Here is a 19,975-nt window from a genome sequence, read left to right as displayed (position 1 = left end):
TCCAAAGAAGACATACAGATGGCCAACAGACACATGACAAGATGCTCAGCGTCACTCATTATTAGAGAAATGCAAATCAAAACCACAATGAGGTATCGCCTCGCACCGGTCAGAACAGCCATCATCAAAAAGTCTACAAATTATAAATGCAGGAGAGGGTGTGGAGAAAAGGGAACCCTCTTGCACTGTTGGTGGGAATGTAAATTGATACAGCCACTAAGGAGAACTCTAATTTGAAAAGACACATGCACCCTAATGTTCATAGCAGCACTATTTACAATAGGCAAGACATGGAAACAACCCGAGTGGCCATCAACAGATGGCTAGTTTAAGAAGATGTGGAATATTACTCACCCACTGAAAAGAATGAAATATTACCATTTACAGCAACATGGATGGGCCTAGAGAATATCATACTAAGTGAAGTAAGTCAGACGGAGAAGGACAAATACCATATGATATCACTTACATGTGGAATCTAAAAAACAATACAGATGAATCTGTATACAAAACAGAAATAGACTCACAGACCTATAAAATACATTTATGATTACCAAAGGGGAAAGGAAAGGGGAGGAGGGATATATTAGGATTATGGGATTAATAGATACAAAGTACTATCCATAAAATAGATAAGCAACAAGGATTTACTATATAGCACAGGGAACTATATTCAATATCTTGTAATAACCTATAATGGAAAATAATCTGAAAGTATATATATAACTGAATCACTGCTGTATACCTGAAACTAACGCAATATTATAAATCAAGTATACTTCAATTTAAAAAAAAAGAATGAACACTTGATTAACTTTTTGGTGGTTTTGTGTTTCAGTAATCTCTTAATGTATCCAAATGATTAGAGAATGAAATATTCTGGCTTAATTAAATGGTCTATCAAAGGATTAATACTTATTTTATACATTTATAGTTTACCTAATAAAAACAATAAGAATTCAGCAGAAATGCTAACATTAAAATAATAGTCAAGTTTGACTTTTTGTTATAGTCATCAAACTTCATTGTATAACACTGTAAGCAACATATTTTTGGGATTTCTGGATGTTTGTATTCCATATAGCCATGAGTTTCCCACTAAAAGCTGTCACTTATAGTATTATGCCCATACAACCAGAAGTCAAACTATAAACAATCTTGAATTTGTCACTTTTATTTTACTGTTTTACATAGTAACTCATGGTGTTTAATTGTCAGAATGGGAAGTTAACATATAATGTAGAATGCTTCTTCCGGTATTGAAAAGAATTTATCTTCTCCAGATGTGTAACAAACCTTTTATATGCCTTTCTATTTTGTCAGTAACCATATAGTCAAACATACCACAAATGTCAGATTTTTTTTCAAAATTCATTTGGAATAAAATAGTCTAACAGAAAGAGTTTAAATATAATTTAGCAGAAAGTCAAGTCAAATTATACCTAGTCAGCTTGAAATTTGGGCCAAAGCTAAGAGATTTAGCAGTGGTTTGCAATAAAGATATTTTAGTGAGATAGAGCTCTCTTCTTTGTGAAGCCAGGAAATCAAGGAGTATTTATGTTATTTTGTGCAAAATATTTAGAATAAGAAATGTGGGTGCTATATTAAAGTTACTCGATAGAGTGAGGCTCCAGGAGGTACCAGGTTTAAAAAATAAAATAAAAAAGTACAATTGTCATTATGTCTACTTTCAAGCTTGAGTAAATCAGAGGCAGCTGGAAACTTCATTCAACCAAGGAGTAGCTCAATGAACTATGATGTAAAGATGTTAAACACTCTGCATATGTTCCTATCTTATACTCAGTTAATAGCATTTGAGTTTAGCTGAATTAAATAGTGTCTGTGACTTAGCCACTAAGTAGCTATGTATCTTTGTATAGTTCCTTTTGCCTCTCTGGGGCTCTAAGATGTGACTACACTGTGAGTTATAAAATTATAAGTCTTCTTGGGACCCACAAGTCATGAAAGTCGAACATGGTCTTTATTTTCTTGGGGAACAAGTATCATTTTGAGGCAATAAAGGAAATAGCCTTTTGCCAGGCTGTACACTTGTCTCATTTATTCGTATATTGCCCAGCATAACCTTGAGGACAGGTAAGTCCTCAAGAAACAATGGATTATTTGGTGCCTTGTGATTTATTTCTCTTAGCATTTAAAGAACATTGTCAGGCATGATCTCAACAACCTAGAGGAGCTTACCTGGCTTTTGCCTCTCTACAGAGGTCACATGGTCTATGTAGTTAGAACCAGTACTGATGTTATTGCTTGTGGATGTGGCCCCTAGTAGTTTTAATGAGGATTATTTAATAGGTATACTAATTAGTGAATATACTGTGAGCTTACCTTTTTGAAAAAATTTCCTGGGAAGCTGTTGGGATATAACGCTGGTACGATTATCATGATGTGGCAAAAATTGTGCAGGATCTCCACATGAGATCATAAGTAAACAGAGGATTTTAAAAAGTGACATTTCAGATATGAATTTTTCTCATGTGTTGTCTAATTTAGTCTTTTTGATAAACCTATAAGGTAGGTATGATTATTCCCCTTTCACAGGAGAGGAAAAATTGAGAGCGGTTATTGCTCATTCATTCATTTAGTCAACACATATTTATTAAATGCCTCCTCTAGGCCAGACAGTGTTCTAGGTATTAGGGAAAAAGCAGTGGGGGGGTGGGGTAGTGAGGGAACAGGATTCTTGCATCCATAGAGTTGCATTCTTGGGAGTTATGGTGGCAGGAGATAATAGCATTAAACAAGTAACAAATGCATAAACAAATAGTTTCTGATACTGTTAAGTTTATGAAGACAATACAAGGTAACGTGATAGACTGACTTGGGGGCGGTGCACATAAGAGGGGGGAATCAAGGGGCACCCCTCTGAAGAGGTGACGTTTGAGTTGGAATCTAATTTGTCTAAGTGGAATAACTAAGACTTAGACTTAGGACTCTCCTAGTGCTAAATAATCTAATAATACTATTCCTTTTAGTAGCTCTTGCTATGAACACTAAAATACTGAAAGGTTTATATTAATAACAGAAAAATCCAAGAAGTCTGTAAGTACCTATATCCTGCCTCCTCTTGAGACTGTTAGGGTCAAATAAAAAATGAAAGGAATGTAAAATCTATAAAGACTTATGTACACTACAGCTTTCTTTTTATTGTGTACACTTGCAGTCTGGTATGGGATGCATGCTGAGAAGCAAAAAAAAAAAAAAAAGGAATGAAACATGTATGCAATTTCAGTTGAAGAAATGAGGAGTATAGTGATAGTATAGCCATAAATAAAATGTGACCACATTTATTCTTTTTCTGCCCTCCAATGTCTTGAAGAAACAGCCTTCTGGAGATAAAGATTAAAGTCATCAATAATCCACTGCCATAAAAATGATGGTTAATATTTTGGTGTATTTTTTCCTAAAGTTGTTTTCTATGCATATCTAAATAAAACTAACTTCAGATTTGAACATAGACTTTTTCTTTTTTACCTAACGTTTTATTATTAGTCTTTTCTCATGTTATTTAAATTTCATGAAACATAATTTGTTATGGCTCCAGAATAGTTCATTATACGGCTATACACTAATTAATGTTTTTGACCATTCCCCTATGTTGAACATATAACTTCGTTCAATTTTTTGGCATTTTAAATAATACTGAAATGATCCTTATACTTATTTCTGTGTATGTTTGCTTGCCTCTCAGTGTCCTTTGGATAGATTTCTAGAGTGAAAGCACTGTCAAAAATAGGAAAATTCATTCACAAAATTGCTGGGGAAAAGCTGCTGGGTAGTTTCAGGCTCTCTTGCAAAGCCACGTTTGACATCCTACTTCACCCTGCACTACTCTGAGTAATCGACTTACAAGTGAAAGTCCTGACTTACAGATGAAAGTCCCTGTGGGAGCCAGTGGTTTAAACTTATCAGGTCTGATAGTTATTTGTCCAATATTCTGTTAATATAAACTTTATTTTGACCAAAATTTGAGTCCATGTCCAATGATAATTGATATTCACAGAATAATACTGAGACACTGCAAATTCTTAATCACCAAAAATGAAAAACTTATGTTCAGTAGAGTTTTGTATTATACATTTATAAAATTATATATTACTTATGTAGAATTGTATTTACAATTTTCTAACTCTTAAAGAAATAACAGTTCCTTTATGTCTATATGGTAGCTTTTGATTACTTATAATTATCAGTTGATCACAACAGAGTTTATTACATATTATAATGCAGTTTGTTCCTACTTAATTAAGTAGAATAGGAGTATTAGATGAGACATACCCTCATTCTGTGCTATTTTACTTTCCCCAAATAAGCTTTTCTCAATTTTATTTAAAACATTCTTTATTTATACTGAAGTCTGTCAGAATAGCCATGAAGCCTGTCAGATGGACTTAAGGGATTAGCAAATTATAATTTAGCTGAAAAATGACAATTTTAGCAGGTCAGTGTTCCCCTCTGGAGGCTAAAAAATATGCATCAACTACACTAAGAAAAGGGATGTTTATTTGAAACTTATCCAAACAATCTGAAACCCCTAGATGGAAATCTTGAAGAAAAGGGATTTTCCACAGATTTCTAACTTTCCTCTTTCTCACTTTTTGATATTCAAGAAACAGAATCAAATAGCCCATCTGGCTTTGTTGCCTGAGGTGGAAGGGAAAGGGAAAGAAAGAGGCAGGGAAGCTCTATCAGAATTTGAATTTAGCTGAAACTTATATCCAAGAAAGAAAGAAAAGAATATTGTACCTTAAATGAGGTATATTTGGAATCATTTGTGATGTATAAGGAAATTTAAATTCATGAAATTGAACTTTAAACTATATAAACAATGCAATAAAAGCAAGCATAAATTACCCAGTGTTTTATCCATTTGCATTAGGCAATGGTAAATGTATACTCTTTCACTCAATGAGTTTATCTCTAAGTGTAGCTGTAGGAGAAATGATTTCCTTTAAAATAGCCTATTTTATAGTCAAGATTTCTCTCAGAGTTCAAATTGAACAGAAGCTCAGTTCTTATTAAGGTAGGACATATCATGCAACGGAATAACTACTGAAGTGGGATTTGGAATAGTAGTTTTCTGCTTATTAACTTGGGACTTTAGGAAAGTCAAATCACATTCCCTCTCTCTAAAGTGGTAGGATTGGAATGATAATTTATCTTTTAGATCACTTCTATTACCTACCCCTTAAAAAAAATGAAAGCCCTAAAATTATAGGTACCTGATGCATCTTTTTATCTGTCTCATTGTTCTATTGTTCTGCTTTCTCTCTCCTTCCCTATATTTTTTAAAATTTACAATTTCTTTTATATTTGATTGCTCTATTAGAGGTATAAAAATAAACTTGTGAGTCCTTTTGTGCCTATTAATTTCCAGTGTATTTGAGAGTAAAGATAGTCTTTTGTTTCTTTTGTGCCTTCACATAATGTCTAATCGTTTTTCTGTGCACAGAGGAGCTCCTAGCTCTTTTTAAACTGACCTAAGTCTTTACAAACTCCCCTTGGAACATTGTGAATAGAATAAACAGATGCATATGTTAGATCGTTGAATCTCCATTGTTTTGTTTGTATGTGTGTGAGCTTCTGAGGCTATATATCCAGATTCTAAATCTTAGAATCAGGGTCCTTATCCTCTGCTTCTTAGAGTTTTTCCATCAAGCTCAACAAACCACCCCTTTCAGATTTCCGTCGTGAGCTGGGAGAAGTAATCATAGTTAAAAAGAAAAAAAAGATGTAAATATGATCTCACTGGGCACTTAGGGCTGACAGCATCAAGAACTGTTTTCCTTAAGAAAACTGTCCCTCGGGTCCCTGAAGAAGGACAAAGCTGTGATTAACCACACTTACCACTAGAGGTCAGTGCTGACCATTCACAGAGATAGTGAAGCCAACGCAATGGCCTCAGGACTCGTTCAGAGTTAGAAGAGTATCTGAAGTTTCTTTGCGCCATTGGTTGAGATTAAATGGTGGGTCCATTATGAATTGTGTATTGTGTGCAGGCCTTATTAGATATAATTTGAACTTGGCTGATGATTATATTCTAGAATATTATTTGCGATTACTTCTCATTCCTGGATACAAATCAACTGTTTTAGAAACTTTAACAAATTCCTGCTTTGCGGGATATCTCAGTATGCTCTAGGTTTCCCTACTTTCTCCTTTTGAAGAGTGTTATAATAAGTATCGATCTAGAAGTAAATGTAGGGTATCTGTAGAGGGCAAGGTGATGGTATTTGAGGTACTTTGATAAGGTTCTTGTATTCCCGCACAACTTGAAATTCTTCTCCACTTTTCCAACATGGAGGCTTGTCATTCTGTCATTAGGCATTAGTCCTTTTGAACCAAACCACTTTCCTACAGCTTCCCCTACTATAAATGTTTGTTATTTGTATGTCATATGACAGGAACTGTACCTTGATCTTGAGCTTCAGGAATTCACTTGTAAAGTATTAACCTGAAAGAGGTAATGCTAGGACATGGTTTCTAGCATATATTTACTTGACAGAGGTTATTTGGCTTTTTGACTGTATCTCTATGACTATTTATCTATGATCAGCTTTTGTTATAAAAGAAGGAAGAACTAACCTACTATAAATAAGTATTTCTTGTGTATATTATTGCATTTAATACTCATAGAAACTCCTGAAGTAGGGATTGATTTTTGTCTTCATTTTACAGATGAGGAGATTGAAATTCAGAGTTGAAATATAACTTGCTTGAGACCACACAGCTTATAAGAGAAAGGGCCAGGATTTGAATCCAGGTTTTCTTTTCTCCAAAGCCCATCTGTTTTCCTAAGTATCAAATTGCCTAATGTGGTATACATAATAAAACTACTGTCCGCCCTTCCCTATCCCCCCCCCCCCCCGATTTCTCTATTCCATGCTGGTCACCACTGCATCAAGTATCTTCAGGAGTTGATGATTTCTAATATTTACTATTCTAGCGTGCTACTCTAATGAGAACATGTCCTGACCCCAGCACATTTATTAACATAGTTTAATGTCAATTACAGAAGGTCTCTCATTGAGTCAAGGTATTTGATCATTGTAGTGCCTCTCCAAGTCTCCTTATAGTTCTTGAAACTCTAAAAGCCAAAGGGCCCTAGTAGACAGCTTGGGCTGCCATAATAAAATACAATACACAATATATATGGACATATATACACTACTAAATGTAAAATAGATAGCTAGTGGGAAGCAGTGGCATAGCACAGGGAGATCAGCTCAGTGCTTTGTGACCAGCTAGACGGGTGGGATAGGGAGGGTGGGAGGGAGGGAGACATAAGAGGGAAGAGATATGGGGATATATGTATATGTATAACTGATTCACATTGTTATAAAGCAGAAACTAACTCACCACTGTAAAGCAATTGTACTCCAATAAAAATGTTAAAAAAATACAATACACTAGAGAGTTAAACAATAGGAATTTTATTTCTCACAGTCCTGGCAACTGGGAACAATAGGAATTTGGTTCCCGGTGAGGGCTCTCTTCCTGTCTTTCAGATGGCTACCTTCTACCTGTGACCTTACATGGTGGAGAGCTAGACGAAACCACCTCTCTGGTGTCTCTTTTTATAAGGGCACTAATAGCGTTATGAGGGCCTCATTCTTATGAACTCATCTAAACCTAATTACTTTCCAAAGGTCCCATCTCTGCATATCATCACACTGGGGGTTAGGGCTTTACCATATGAATTTGTGGGGGGATACAATTCAGTCCATAGCAACCCTGAATATTAAATGCCAGCTATTTTTCCTATCCAAAGTATAAGGAGGAAAATTTTGGAAGGGGAAATGTCGGGCAAGCATTTTACTTTTGTTTTCATACTCGGTAATTTGGTGAAAATGATAGCCCACCACTATTTGGTGGAAATAGTAGTGATGCAGTAATTCTACTCCGATAGTAACTGAGCTTTTTGACTGAGTTTCTTGAGAACTGTGCTGTTCATTTATATATGACTGACAGCTACATGTTAATTGGCACATGCGTTTTGAATGAAAAAGGGATCCCCTAAGGAACAATACCTCCAAACCTGCCTTTCAGGTGTGGTTTAGAGCTGTGAGGATTATGCATAGGCTGCTTGGAGTTCTCAATTTTCCATGTTTTAAAAAATGGAAACCAAGTTTATTGAGGTATGTTTTGCATATAGTAACATTCACATTCTTTTTTTTTTTTTTTTTTTTTTTTTTTTTTTTGCGGTACGCGGGCCTCTCACTTTTGTGGTCTCTCCCGTTGCGGAGCACAGGCTCCGGACACGCAGGTCCAGCGGCCATGGCTCACGGGCCCAGCCGCTCCGCGGCATGTGGGATCTTCCCGGACCGGGGCACGAACCCGCGTCCCCTGCATCGGCAGGCGGACTCTCAACCACTGCGCCACCAGGGAAGCCCCAAAATTCACATTCTTAAATGTATAGTTTGACGGGTTGACATAGTATAATGTAACTATACTATGTCAGTGTAATGTAAGTATACATTAGTATATACTCTATCACTACCATAGGAAAAAATAGAGTATTTTCATCATCCCCAAAAGGTCCCTTGTGCCCTTTTGTAGTCAGTCCCTTTCTTCCATAACTAGCCCCCAACAACACTAATCTAATTCCTGAATATAGTTTTGCCTTTTCCAGAATGTCATAAAAACAGAGCTACATAGTGTTTGCCTTTTGAATCTGGCTTCTTTCTTGATATTCCTCCATATTTTTGCATGTATCCATAATTTACTTATTCTACCAAGTAATATTCCATGGCTACACCACAGTTTGCTTATTCATGCACCAGTTAATATTTGAGTTCTTTCCATTTTTGACTATTTTGAATAAAGTGATTATATATCTTTTATGGACTGACTTTTGTGTCCCACCCCCAAATTTGTATGTTGAAGCCCTAACTCCACACAATGTGACTGTATTTGGAGATAGGGCTTGTGAGGAGGTGATAAAGATTAAATGAGTTCATACAGGTGGTGTCCTTTTATGAAGCAGAGAGTTCTCTCTCTCTGTTTCTCCCCCACTGAGCACACCAAAAGAAGAGGTCATGTGAGTACACAACAAAATGACGGCTGCCAAGCCAAGAGAAGAGGTCTCAGAATGAAATCTACTTTGCCAGAACCTTAATCTTGGACATCCCAGCCTCAAGACCTGTGAGAAATAAATTTCTGTTGTTTAAGCCCGTCTATGGTATTTTATTATGGCAGCCTGGGCAGACTAATACAATATCTGTGCACGGGTCTCTGTGTGGATATATGTTTTTCTGTCTTTTGTGTAAACACCTAGGAGTGAGATTTTGGGTTCATATAGTCAGTTAAGTATATTTAACTTTATAAGAAACTGCCAATCAGTTTTCCTGAGTGGCTCTACCATTTTGCATTTCCGTCAACAGAGTGTGAGAATTTCACTTGCTCTACATAGAAGCCAATACTTGATACGGTTAGTCTTTTGAACTCAGCCATCCTAGAGAGTAGCGATATCCAATTGTGGTTATAATTTGCATTTACCTAATAAATACTAATACTGAGCATCTTTTTATGGTTATTTGCCATCTTTTCTTTGGTGAGATGTCTGTTGAAATATTCTGCTCATTTTAAAAAGTTGGATTATTTTATTACTGAGCTGTAATAGTTCTGTGTATTCTAGATACAAGCTCTTTATCAAATATTGTTTTGCAGATATTTTCTCCCAGCTTGAGTCTTTCCTTTTCTTTTTCTTGACAGTATGTTTTGAAGCACAGAAGTTTTAAATTTTAATAAATTCCAAAATCAGTCTTTTTCTTTTGTGTTTACTTCTTTTTGTGTCCTAAGAAATCTTCACCTAATCCAAGTTCACAAAGATTCTTTTTCTCTTGTGATTGACTTAGAAATTTTATAGTTTTAGGTTTTACATTAGGTCTGTTAATATATCTAAGGTTAATTTTTGTGTAGGGTACTATGTAAGTTCAACACTCACTTTTTAAAATGTTAATCTCTTCTTAATTTTTAAAGAGTGAAGTGTAGAACTAGGACTGTCCCTTTCTTGCCACATGGTAGATCAAGATTATTTTGATCATAGACTTGATGGAATTCAATTGAATATTGACTTGGAAAAATATTTCCTCTCCAGTTATTTTTTTTTTTACATCTATAACTACATCTATACTTAGATCTATGCCTTTTCTAAACCCTAGACAATCTTCACACTTCATCATTTAGGAATAAAACCTCAAACAAAAAAAGAAAAAGGCAGCTATAACAAGAAGGTTGAGAAGGAATTTCATTCCAGTGTACTTTAATTCATTCCAGAATCACTGGGATTCAGAACATGCTGTGTTATGGGTGAAAAGGCTTTCTAATAATCAAATGTAGGGTGCCAATGTAAGTGTCTCAGTTGGAGTCCCTTGGATTTAAGTGCTTTCAGTAGGAGAGCATAAAAAATGACTTTCAGTAGGGTGCCTGGTAAGTTGTTAGAATTTGTAATACATGCTGAGATTACTTCAATACATGCTGTAAAAATAAACTATTAAATAGAAGACAATATGACAGAGGGAAAAAAACGTTTTCAATAGTTACCATGACATTGGAGAGGTTTTTTTTTTTTATTTTTTTATTGTGAGTTAAGTGCTTAGAGACAGGAAACAAAGGGCAGGAATAAATAAGCGCTTCCCTAAGTGGAGACATTCTCTAGCAATTGCTTTTTTACTTTGGTTTATTATTAACATTTTCGTAAATTGTCTGAATAATAAAATCTCTACTGAAGTTAATATCAATATAAGAGATGTTAGGCTCATGGAAATAAACTTACAGATAAATTCTCAATTATGTGAATGCAAAAAACCTGACAGATGAGGTTTAATGTGTATGTACTGGTAAGAGGTCTATTTAAAGGGAAATAGTGTGGAACTGATGGCTTCAAGGTATGGGTTATAACCTAGGAAAGCAACCTAGAAATGATTGCAGTCTGCTCCCCAAGGCACCAACCCAGTGGCCTGCCTCGTGAAGAAAATTGGAAACAAATCAGAAAGCATCATCTTACAATTGTCTAAGAACTGGAATACTGTAAATTCTCCAGGTCACCACTCCTCAGACAAAATAGAGCTGGATGAGTCCCAGAGAACAATAAGTAACATGATCAAGGGGTTTCTATATGAATATCGATTCAAGAAATTCAGATGATTTAGGCGAGAAACATGAAAGCAAAGAGGGAATATGATCAAAGCCTTAAAGTTGTCAAGTCTACTGCTAGGTAAAACACAGGCTTGTTCACAAAATCACAGAATATAGAACTAAAAACCCCTGGTGCTTGACATACTGTATGTAATATAGCTTCTTAAAGTATTACTTTATAGATAAAGCAGTACATTTAGTGAGTGCAATTTCTTTAATGGTGAGTTAGGTCTGAATGAATGAGTAGTTTCTGGGAGTATGATTATTGTTGTTGGTAGAGCCACAAAGCAAAGAATGTTTAAGTAATATTTCTGACCTTTAAGAAATTAAATGTATTACTTTTTCCCAGTAAAACCATAATGTGTATTCATTGTAGAACTTTAAAAATATGGATTAAAAAATAAGTACCCACACTCTCACTGAGAAATACAAAGAAAATGTAACACTTTAATCTATTTCTCCCATGCATTTCTTTTGTATCTCTGTACGTACTTTATGTACAGTTTTTTATGGAATATTATAAAGATAATTTCCTATTATTTTAATATGATATTTTGTGCCCATAACCTTAATTTCATGGACATACTATAACTCACATAATCATTCCTCTGTTTCTCAGCATCTGGGGTCTTGCCAAACCAAACTGAACTTTTCTAGAGTGCCATTTAGACAGTGATGATTATTCAAAAATAATCCCTTAAAGAGATGTCAAAAGCAGATCAGGAGGGCTTCCCTGGTGGCGCAGTGGTTGAGAGTCCGCCTGCCGATGCAGGGGACACGGGTTCATGCCCCGGTCCGGGAAGATCCCACATGCCGCGGAGCGGCTGGGCCCGTGAGCCATGGCCACTGAACCTTCGTGTCCGGAGCCTGTGCTCCGCAATGGAAGAGGCCACAACAGTGAGAGGCCTGTGTACCCCCCCCGCCCCCCCAAAAAAAAGCAGATCAGGAGAGTGGAGAATTAGAGGACATTAGGTTTTTGCAAGGTGCCTTAAAAATCTACATTATGTCAGTTATTAACTATAGAATAAATATGCCAAAGAGATTTGTAATATGATTTTTATTTGCATGCTACTGGGATTAATAAAATAGAAAGTCATTTTAAAGTGACATGGAATGCAGAGTAGCTTTCTCTTATGCCTTGTGTCAAAAGTACAATCACTAACATGAGAGGAGTTCATAATATTTTTAATTAAAAAGAGATTTTCATGCTTATAAAGATTAGGTAAAATTGCTCTGTAGTTATCTTTTGAGTATGAATACCAGAGCTAGTGATACTTTTACTAACAATTTCATTGAAAGCCGTCAGTATGATTGCTTCAGTATGGTTTGAGGCAATTTATTTTCTCTTAACATACATTATTTGGATAAGGTAAAAGAAGGAAAATAAACAAATTTACCAATCCAGTGAATGCTTTTCTTTGGAGAAATATGAAGATGAATATCACACAGTATCTTTCCTCAATATAATTATTATATAACTAGGGAATCAAAATATACAGAAAAACATAAGTAAGATTTCTATAATAAATGCAACAGAAAGAGAAAAGAGAAACTGGAAAACTTCATGGAGGAAGTGAGATTTAAGTTGCATGCTGAAGGATGGGTACAACTCATGCAGGTCAATAAGATTGTAAGTCTTCTTTTGGGAGGGTAGGTAACGAAACGCATGGTGGCAGTAATGCCATGACATACTAGGGGTATTAAAAAACTACTTTGGCTGGAGTGGGGAAATTCATTCTGGGAGGTAGTAGAAAATGGAGATGGAAATAGAGATGGGAGATGGATGAAAGATTTTAGACTTTATCCCCATGTATTATGGGGCCCTTTGAAGAGTTATTTAACAGTAAGGTGATAACATAAATATGATACTTGTAGATGACTAAATCTAGTAGTGATGTGTAATGGATTGGAGTGAAGAGAGACTGAACACAAGAATACCAGAAACAGTACAGAGAGATGAGGAACTAGGGAGACAAGGTCATTACACATGTGGATGAATGCACTGTTATAGCTTGTATTTACCAACAAGACTAGGTCCACCCAGGAACCCCATTCTGTTATGGGTGTGATTTGCCTTATCTACCTTTTCTGAACACCAGTAGAGTCACTGGGATTTCTCACAGCATTATAGTCTCAGAGTAGTCAAACTTCTCTCATGGTGTCTGTCTTCTCCCAGTGTTGAGTTTTCTAAGAAAACCAGGCAGAATTGGCAAGTTTCCTATGATCTAGCCTCAAAAGTCATGAAGCATCACTTCTGCCATATGCATTTAGTCAAAAGTGAGTCACAGGGCTAGCCAAAATTCAAAGGGTGGGGGGTACTTCACTGGAGCATGGATACTGAAATTCAGCCAGAGACTCATCACCAGTTCCTTGATGAGGGTCCAGTCCCTCCCTGTTCCCTGGGCATGATTCTCTACCAGTCAGTGATCAATAAGGCAAGTGGAACCACTGTGAGTTGTTATGGGACTAGGGGATTTATTACAGGGAATAGACATTATGCAGTTGCGGCAGCTGGTGAATAAATTTCTCTAAGGCTGCTGCCCCTCTGTCTGGTGGTGGTCTGAAGTTGTGGTCAGCTGTTAGAAAGAAAAGCTGGACCCAAAGCAAAGGATGAAAAAATAGAATGTGAGAGGACATACTGGACCCATGAGGACAAACTTGCATCTCTCATCTTCTCCAACCTTGACAATGCAGGTCCTTTATAGAAGTAGTGAGAGACAGGCTCTGAGAAGCAGAAAAAGAGCCAGTAGGAGCTGGTGGAGCTATAGGCGCAGCTGCTGCCCCTTCCCGGCAAGCCGAGCCAGCAGATTAGTGACGGAGTTCACAACCTCCAGGGATACCTGGTCCCCACACTGAACTTCACATTTGCAGCTTCACTTCAGCCTTTCACATCTCACACAGACTTCTCTTTTGGCCATGTCTACACCAGAAACGTAACAGGGAAGGAATTCTGGGAAATGTAGTTCAGGCTTAGTTATGTTAACATTAGTACAAACCTCCATAAAGTTCTTCTTTCCTCCAATAATACAAAACACTTCCTGCGGCTTCTGTGAATGTCTCTGTGTTGCGCGGGTGGGGTGGACTTTTGAGATGTAATTGGCTTTTGGCAACAAAATATGCCTTCTTTGGAGATAGTTACCTAAGAGCAGATCTCTTCATTGTTTAGATATTTACTGATCTGTGATTGTTTCCTTTTTCTTGCAGCAACCGAGATGACACATTTTGCATAAAGTGCCTCATCAGGTAATTGATCTATTTCTACTTTTATGTAAGTTTATATGGAAGGTATTTTTAAAGAATATTACTGTGGTTAGAGCTACCCTGAGTGTTTTGGCTTAGAATAGTCTGTTATGAGGAGACAATTTGAGTACTGTTTTACTGATCAAGACCTAGCTGCAAGGGTGTTTTAATTCCTAGTACTGTTATAACAACTCTCTCTAAGCAAGAAAAAGTAGGTGAATCAATAATGCTTAGACCCTCCCTCCTATAAGCAGATCTGAGTAGGAAATGAGCCAACGAGAAGAAAGCTCAGCATTAAAAAAAATATTCACTTATTTATTTGTTTACTTATTTAGGCTGCACTGGGTCTTAGTTGCAGCATGCATGCGGGATCCAGTTCGATTGAAACCGGGCACCCTATTTGTACACAGATTCCCAGAAAATCCTCCTTGCTTTAATATACACACATATGTTAAATAACTAGCAGAAACTAGCAAGTAGCTTTGCTGTTAGAAGCAAAAAACACAATAATTCTTTCATTTGGACATCAGTAAGTAGCCTTGCCAGGGCAAGGCCTCAAAAAATTGCTATGAGACTCAGACTTGTTCCTCTCTATGGAAGTCTTTAGTAAAAGGCGAAAGATTTATTCGATCTGAAGAGAATTTGATGTGACAGGAGGAGATGGAGCAGTGAGGAACAGGCCCTGACAGGCGTGCAAGCGCCATGTGCCTTGGTTTCAAGGCAGAGTGGATGCAGTTGGTATACCATAACCCTTTTATTTGAATGTTAACGATGCAGAAATCCAACCTGACCTCTGAATTCTCACTAGACCAGAGCCTCAGCATCAGGGCTATCAAATCATGCTCCCTAAAGTGTCTTCTTCATGGTATCTGCTCTAGGAGAAGACAGCTGGGACAAAGGTTGAGAAAAAGGGGGGAGAACAGTAGTGTCACTTTTTATTTGGTCTGCAGAACCCGTTTCACTTTTTTAAAGTATCTGCTGTTGAGTGCTCACTTTGATCTGCCCTCCTGCATGGTTAGGAGGACCCAGATAAGCTCTTCCCAGTCCTTAATTCCTCTAGCTAGTTCAGAAGTATTTGGAACAAGATTGCACTGAGAGCCCTGATTACTGAGTTTTCATCTGTTACTCTGAGAGGACCTTACGGATTTCAATTGTTACTGTGAGAGAATGTTCTGGATTCAATTGTTACTCTGAGAGAACATTCCAGATTTGAACACTGGAAGCTTTCTTCCAAACTGTGTTGATTTTCATTATGATCTCATCATTCTTTCATTAAGAAAAACATAGAATAATGAGACAACATGGCATAATAGAAAACACACAGGAAATTGAGTCTTGGCTCCTAATAGCTTTATGACTTTTACTGATTCTGGGGCTTGGTTTCCTTATTTGTAAAGCCGGTTGCACTAATTATCGCTGTGGAAGTAGATTTGGTGAGAAGGTGAAAATTATCTAAAAGAAATGTGGTCCAAAAACGTGGTTTATTCCTTCCAAGCGTACTTGTGTTTTACCTCTGTCTGGTGCTCTGCTGATTGAGAATCAGCATGGTCTGAAAAAGAATTGCTTTCCTCTTCAACACTCCACACTTTCCCATCTTCATACATCTCTTAAACCTAACACTATCAATATGTGTATCACTGCCCCTTATCTCCACTTACCTGATTCTACTTGTGAGGACGAAGAAAACTGAATGGCAAAAATAAAATTACAAAGTCATGTGGAGAATTGTAATGTTGGTGACATTCTAAAATTCTAGGGATGATTGTATACTTTTTGACTCTTCTCTTTAAAACATTTCCAAACTTACTTCCAGTGTAAAAAATAATCAGAGAATATACATCGAATGGATATATAACTGGCTTATAAAAGTTACCACAGGTGAAAATCATCCTTTCTAAATGCAATGTAACCATCCTTCCTAAAGGCAATTAAAGTTATTTTACTTTTTTTGTGATTTCAAGAGTATTCAAATTATCCTTTATATATCAGATTCTTTTTTTTTTTTTTTTTTCTTTTGGGCCTGGATTCTTTAAAAGATTACAACTTAGGAAGATTATTTTAATAAACGTAGAGCCAAGGCTGTGCATTTCACGAAGCATCTTTGCACTGTGAATAAACCCAATTCTTTATGGATCTTTATGGATTTTGTGAGCAGGGAACACTGTTGGTTAAAGTTTGGAAAGGTTAACGAGGGGAAGGAAAGTGAGGTTATTCAATTAATTATTATTTCCTGTCCCTCATCTTTAAATTTTTAGTGATTACAAAGAAAACTCAGTCCTAAATAGAAAAAAAAAATCAATCCATACTAAAATAACATTTCTGTTGGTTTTTGATATGACATAGTGACACATGGATAATTACTTAGAAATAGCAAAGTAATTTTCAGCTCTTTTATGTCGGCTTCTCTATAACCAAGACACCCAATTTTTTGCTCAGTTAGGTAGATCCCTCCTTAACCAAAAAAGTTTCTGTCAGATTCAAAACCAAAATGGAAAGTAAGAGAGGATGATCAGATTCATTTCTATCTGGCAGACACTTAAAACTGACTTTCTTCTAGGCCTTAATCTTTTTTCCATTTCACATCTTGGCATCTCAACACTTTGCTATCTAAAAACAAGACACATTCCTTCCTTTCCCAGAGTCCTAGAGTGCTTTGCTCCAGAAACAAAAACCAAGTAAGTGCTTCCAAATGCTTAGCTCCTCTTTCCGGTACTTATTAAAACTTTCAGCTGGAATACCAGTCTGACTCCAGGCCACAAGAGTAGTTGGGCGAGTCACAGAGAAGTATGTCAGCACAGGAATGCATTGTCAGGAAGGGCATGTGTGGCCTGATGCTGACACAGGTGGGCCTCCAGATAGCCCCTTTCTTCATGACCATGGCTACATCTTAACTGTTCCCACCCAATGTAAATCACAGTTGGGGCCTTGGGCTAATTCTGTGTGCCTGTGAAAATGTATTATTTACCTTGTAACTATGTATGTAGGATCTTTCAGGGTTGAAAATTATTTTCGCTACTGGTTGTGGACTTTCTTCTTTCAGTGTTGAACCTAATTCTTGCATCCAATTCTCAAATAATCAGATGACAGTTTTATAAAATGGGGATTCGTTCTGACAAAACTGTAAGTTCAACATTGAAATGCAGCTGTGTTTGCTTCTTATAGTCTAGTTTATCTCCAGAACTTAGCGGATGCTCCAGAAGTTAAAATAGATGTGAATTAGCAGCAGAACGTGTAACATCAGACTTCGCTTTGTCTGATACTAACTGAATTAGTGAATAATTATGTTTAGAAAGTGATTTGAGTAGCTTTGATGATCACGAAGTATGTATATGGGTGTTTCCCACAAGGAAAGTAGGAGTTGCAGTGATTCTAACCATCCCAAAGTAACTGGGGTGGTATCTGTAAGAGAGTTTATGATCCAATAGTATAAAATGATGATTGTGTATTAATCAGAGAATATCATCTCCAAAAAAAGGGGCCATAAGTAAGCAGAATGGATAGTAACCCAAGGAAGTCAGAGTGAAATAACCTTATCTCTGTGACTACAATAAGGGTGGGGGGGCTTCCCTGGTGGCGCAGTGGTCGAGAGCCCGCCTGCCGATGCAGGGGACACGGGTTCGTGCCCCGGTCCGGGAGGATCCCACGTACCGCGGAGCAGCTGGGCCCGTGAGCCATGGCCGCTGAGCCTGCGCGTCCGGAGCCTGTGCTCCGCGGCGGGAGAGGCCACAGCAGTGAGAGACCCGCGTACCGCAAAAACAAACAAACAAACAAACAAAAAACAATAAGGGTGGGGATCTGTAACAAATGGTGGAAACGGGACAGTTATATTGAGTGCTCACCTGCTGGCCTTTGCTCCTCATTGGGCCTCTGACACCAGTGCTGGTGTCACATTTGTGTGTCTGTGTGTGTGTGTGTACAGGCACACATACTGGGTAGTCCCAAGAAGAAAAACAAAGCAAGAATAGATTTGGCATTAGGTAACCATGAATTCAGAAATTAATTTTTCTGCATTGCAGTCTGTTGGCCTTTTGTATTTTAAAGTTTGCTATGTGTATGTCAGTGAGGGAGTTGCTAATTGGAAATGGACGTCAGAGTAGGGGAAGGGAGAAGTGGTCCATAAAGACTTCTAGGAGGAAATGATTCTTGAGTTGAATCTTGAAATATTATGAGGATTAAATCTGGTTAATATGGGAAGGAAGGATATTTTAGGTTGAGGAAATGACATGTAAACAAATAAACACATAAAAAGGTGAGTTAGAGTGATCATTTGGGCAATTGCAAATAGGTAGGGAAAGGGCATGGGGTATGACAGGAAATAATGTAAGATGGAGACAGAAGTCAGATGATGCAAAGCCATGAGTGGTGTGTACTCCAGCAAGCTGAATTTTATCCTGAAAGAATGGGGAACCATTTAAGCAGAAGGACATAGTCATACCTCCTGATATGACTTTGGTAGAAGTGTGGAAGATTGATTAGAGAGTATCAAGTTGGAATTAGATAAGTTATAATAATTTACAAAGGAAACGATAAGGCAACAACATTCTCCTAAACAAATGCAAAAAAATTGTTATCAAAACTTCCCGAAGTGGGCTTCCCTGGTGGCGCAGTGGTTGAGAATCCGCCTGCCGATGCAGGAGACACGGGTTCGTGCCCTGGTCCGGGAAGATCCCACATGCCGTGGAGCAACTAAGCCCATGAGCCATGGCCGCTAGGCCTGCGCGTCCGGAGCCTGTGCTCCGCAACGGGAGAGGCCACAACAGTGAGAGGCCCGCATACTGCAAAAATAAAAAAAAATAAATAAAAACTTCCCGAAGTAAATATTGGAATAGTTAATTTTTCGTGCTTTTATGTCAAAGCAATATTTTGGGTTCTAACAATGATAGTTTAAATATGTTCCTAATTCATTTTCATGTGTGTTAGAAATGACTAGTAAATATGCTAAATAGTTAGGGAATTAATATTTTGAATGCTTTTGTGATTCTTAGATGTATGTTTTTTGCATTATTATTTTCTGTGGTTTCAGAAATATAATTTCAGTGTCATTCAACTTCATTGAAGATGTACAGATAACCCAAGAGACCTCTTTTATTCTAATTTCTCTCAGTTTTGAGTCTTTTGCTCAAGTTGAAAAAGGTAAAAATTTTCAGATTTCAGAAGAAACAAAAAATTAAATAACACAAATCTAACATGTTTGTCTTCCTGTTTCCTTCAAATTTAAGAAATAGATTGATATGACTATTTAAAAACCAGATAGTATTCCAGTACCACTTAATGCTGTCAAATAAAGCTTGACATTGAAATGAAAAGGGCCCTCTTAAAAAGTGAAGTTTTTTTTTTTAGTTTTTGGAAGGTATAATAATTAAATAAGACTGTTTCATATACTGTAAAGGATTTTGATTTTCTAACTGCAGTATACTTTGTTTCTTTGAAAAGTATTTACATTTGAAAAGATTTCTTTTGTTTGTTTTGTGAAAGTGTTAATTCTGAAAACAGATATGGTTATTATTTATATTTAAGAAAACCTCACACAAAAAGTGAAATTGTAGATTTTTGTTTACATTCTCAAAGAGTAGTTCTTTTC

The 19,975-nt window shown here is 36.9% G+C and overlaps 1 non-coding gene across 1 annotated transcript; it reads right to left on the bottom strand.

Moving 5' to 3' along the window:
* Nucleotides 1–14,929: 14,929 nt before the first annotated feature.
* Nucleotides 14,930–15,045, bottom strand: LOC131759053 (U5 spliceosomal RNA). Its single transcript, XR_009336383.1, has one exon. It is a non-coding gene; the product is annotated as a U5 spliceosomal RNA (small nuclear RNA).
* Nucleotides 15,046–19,975: the final 4,930 nt, after the last annotated feature.

Source organism: Kogia breviceps, chromosome 6 (assembly GCF_026419965.1).
Source record: "Kogia breviceps isolate mKogBre1 chromosome 6, mKogBre1 haplotype 1, whole genome shotgun sequence".
NCBI classification, from domain to species: Eukaryota; Metazoa; Chordata; class Mammalia; order Artiodactyla; family Physeteridae; genus Kogia; species Kogia breviceps.
This window is presented reverse-complemented; position numbering and strand designations above follow the sequence as displayed.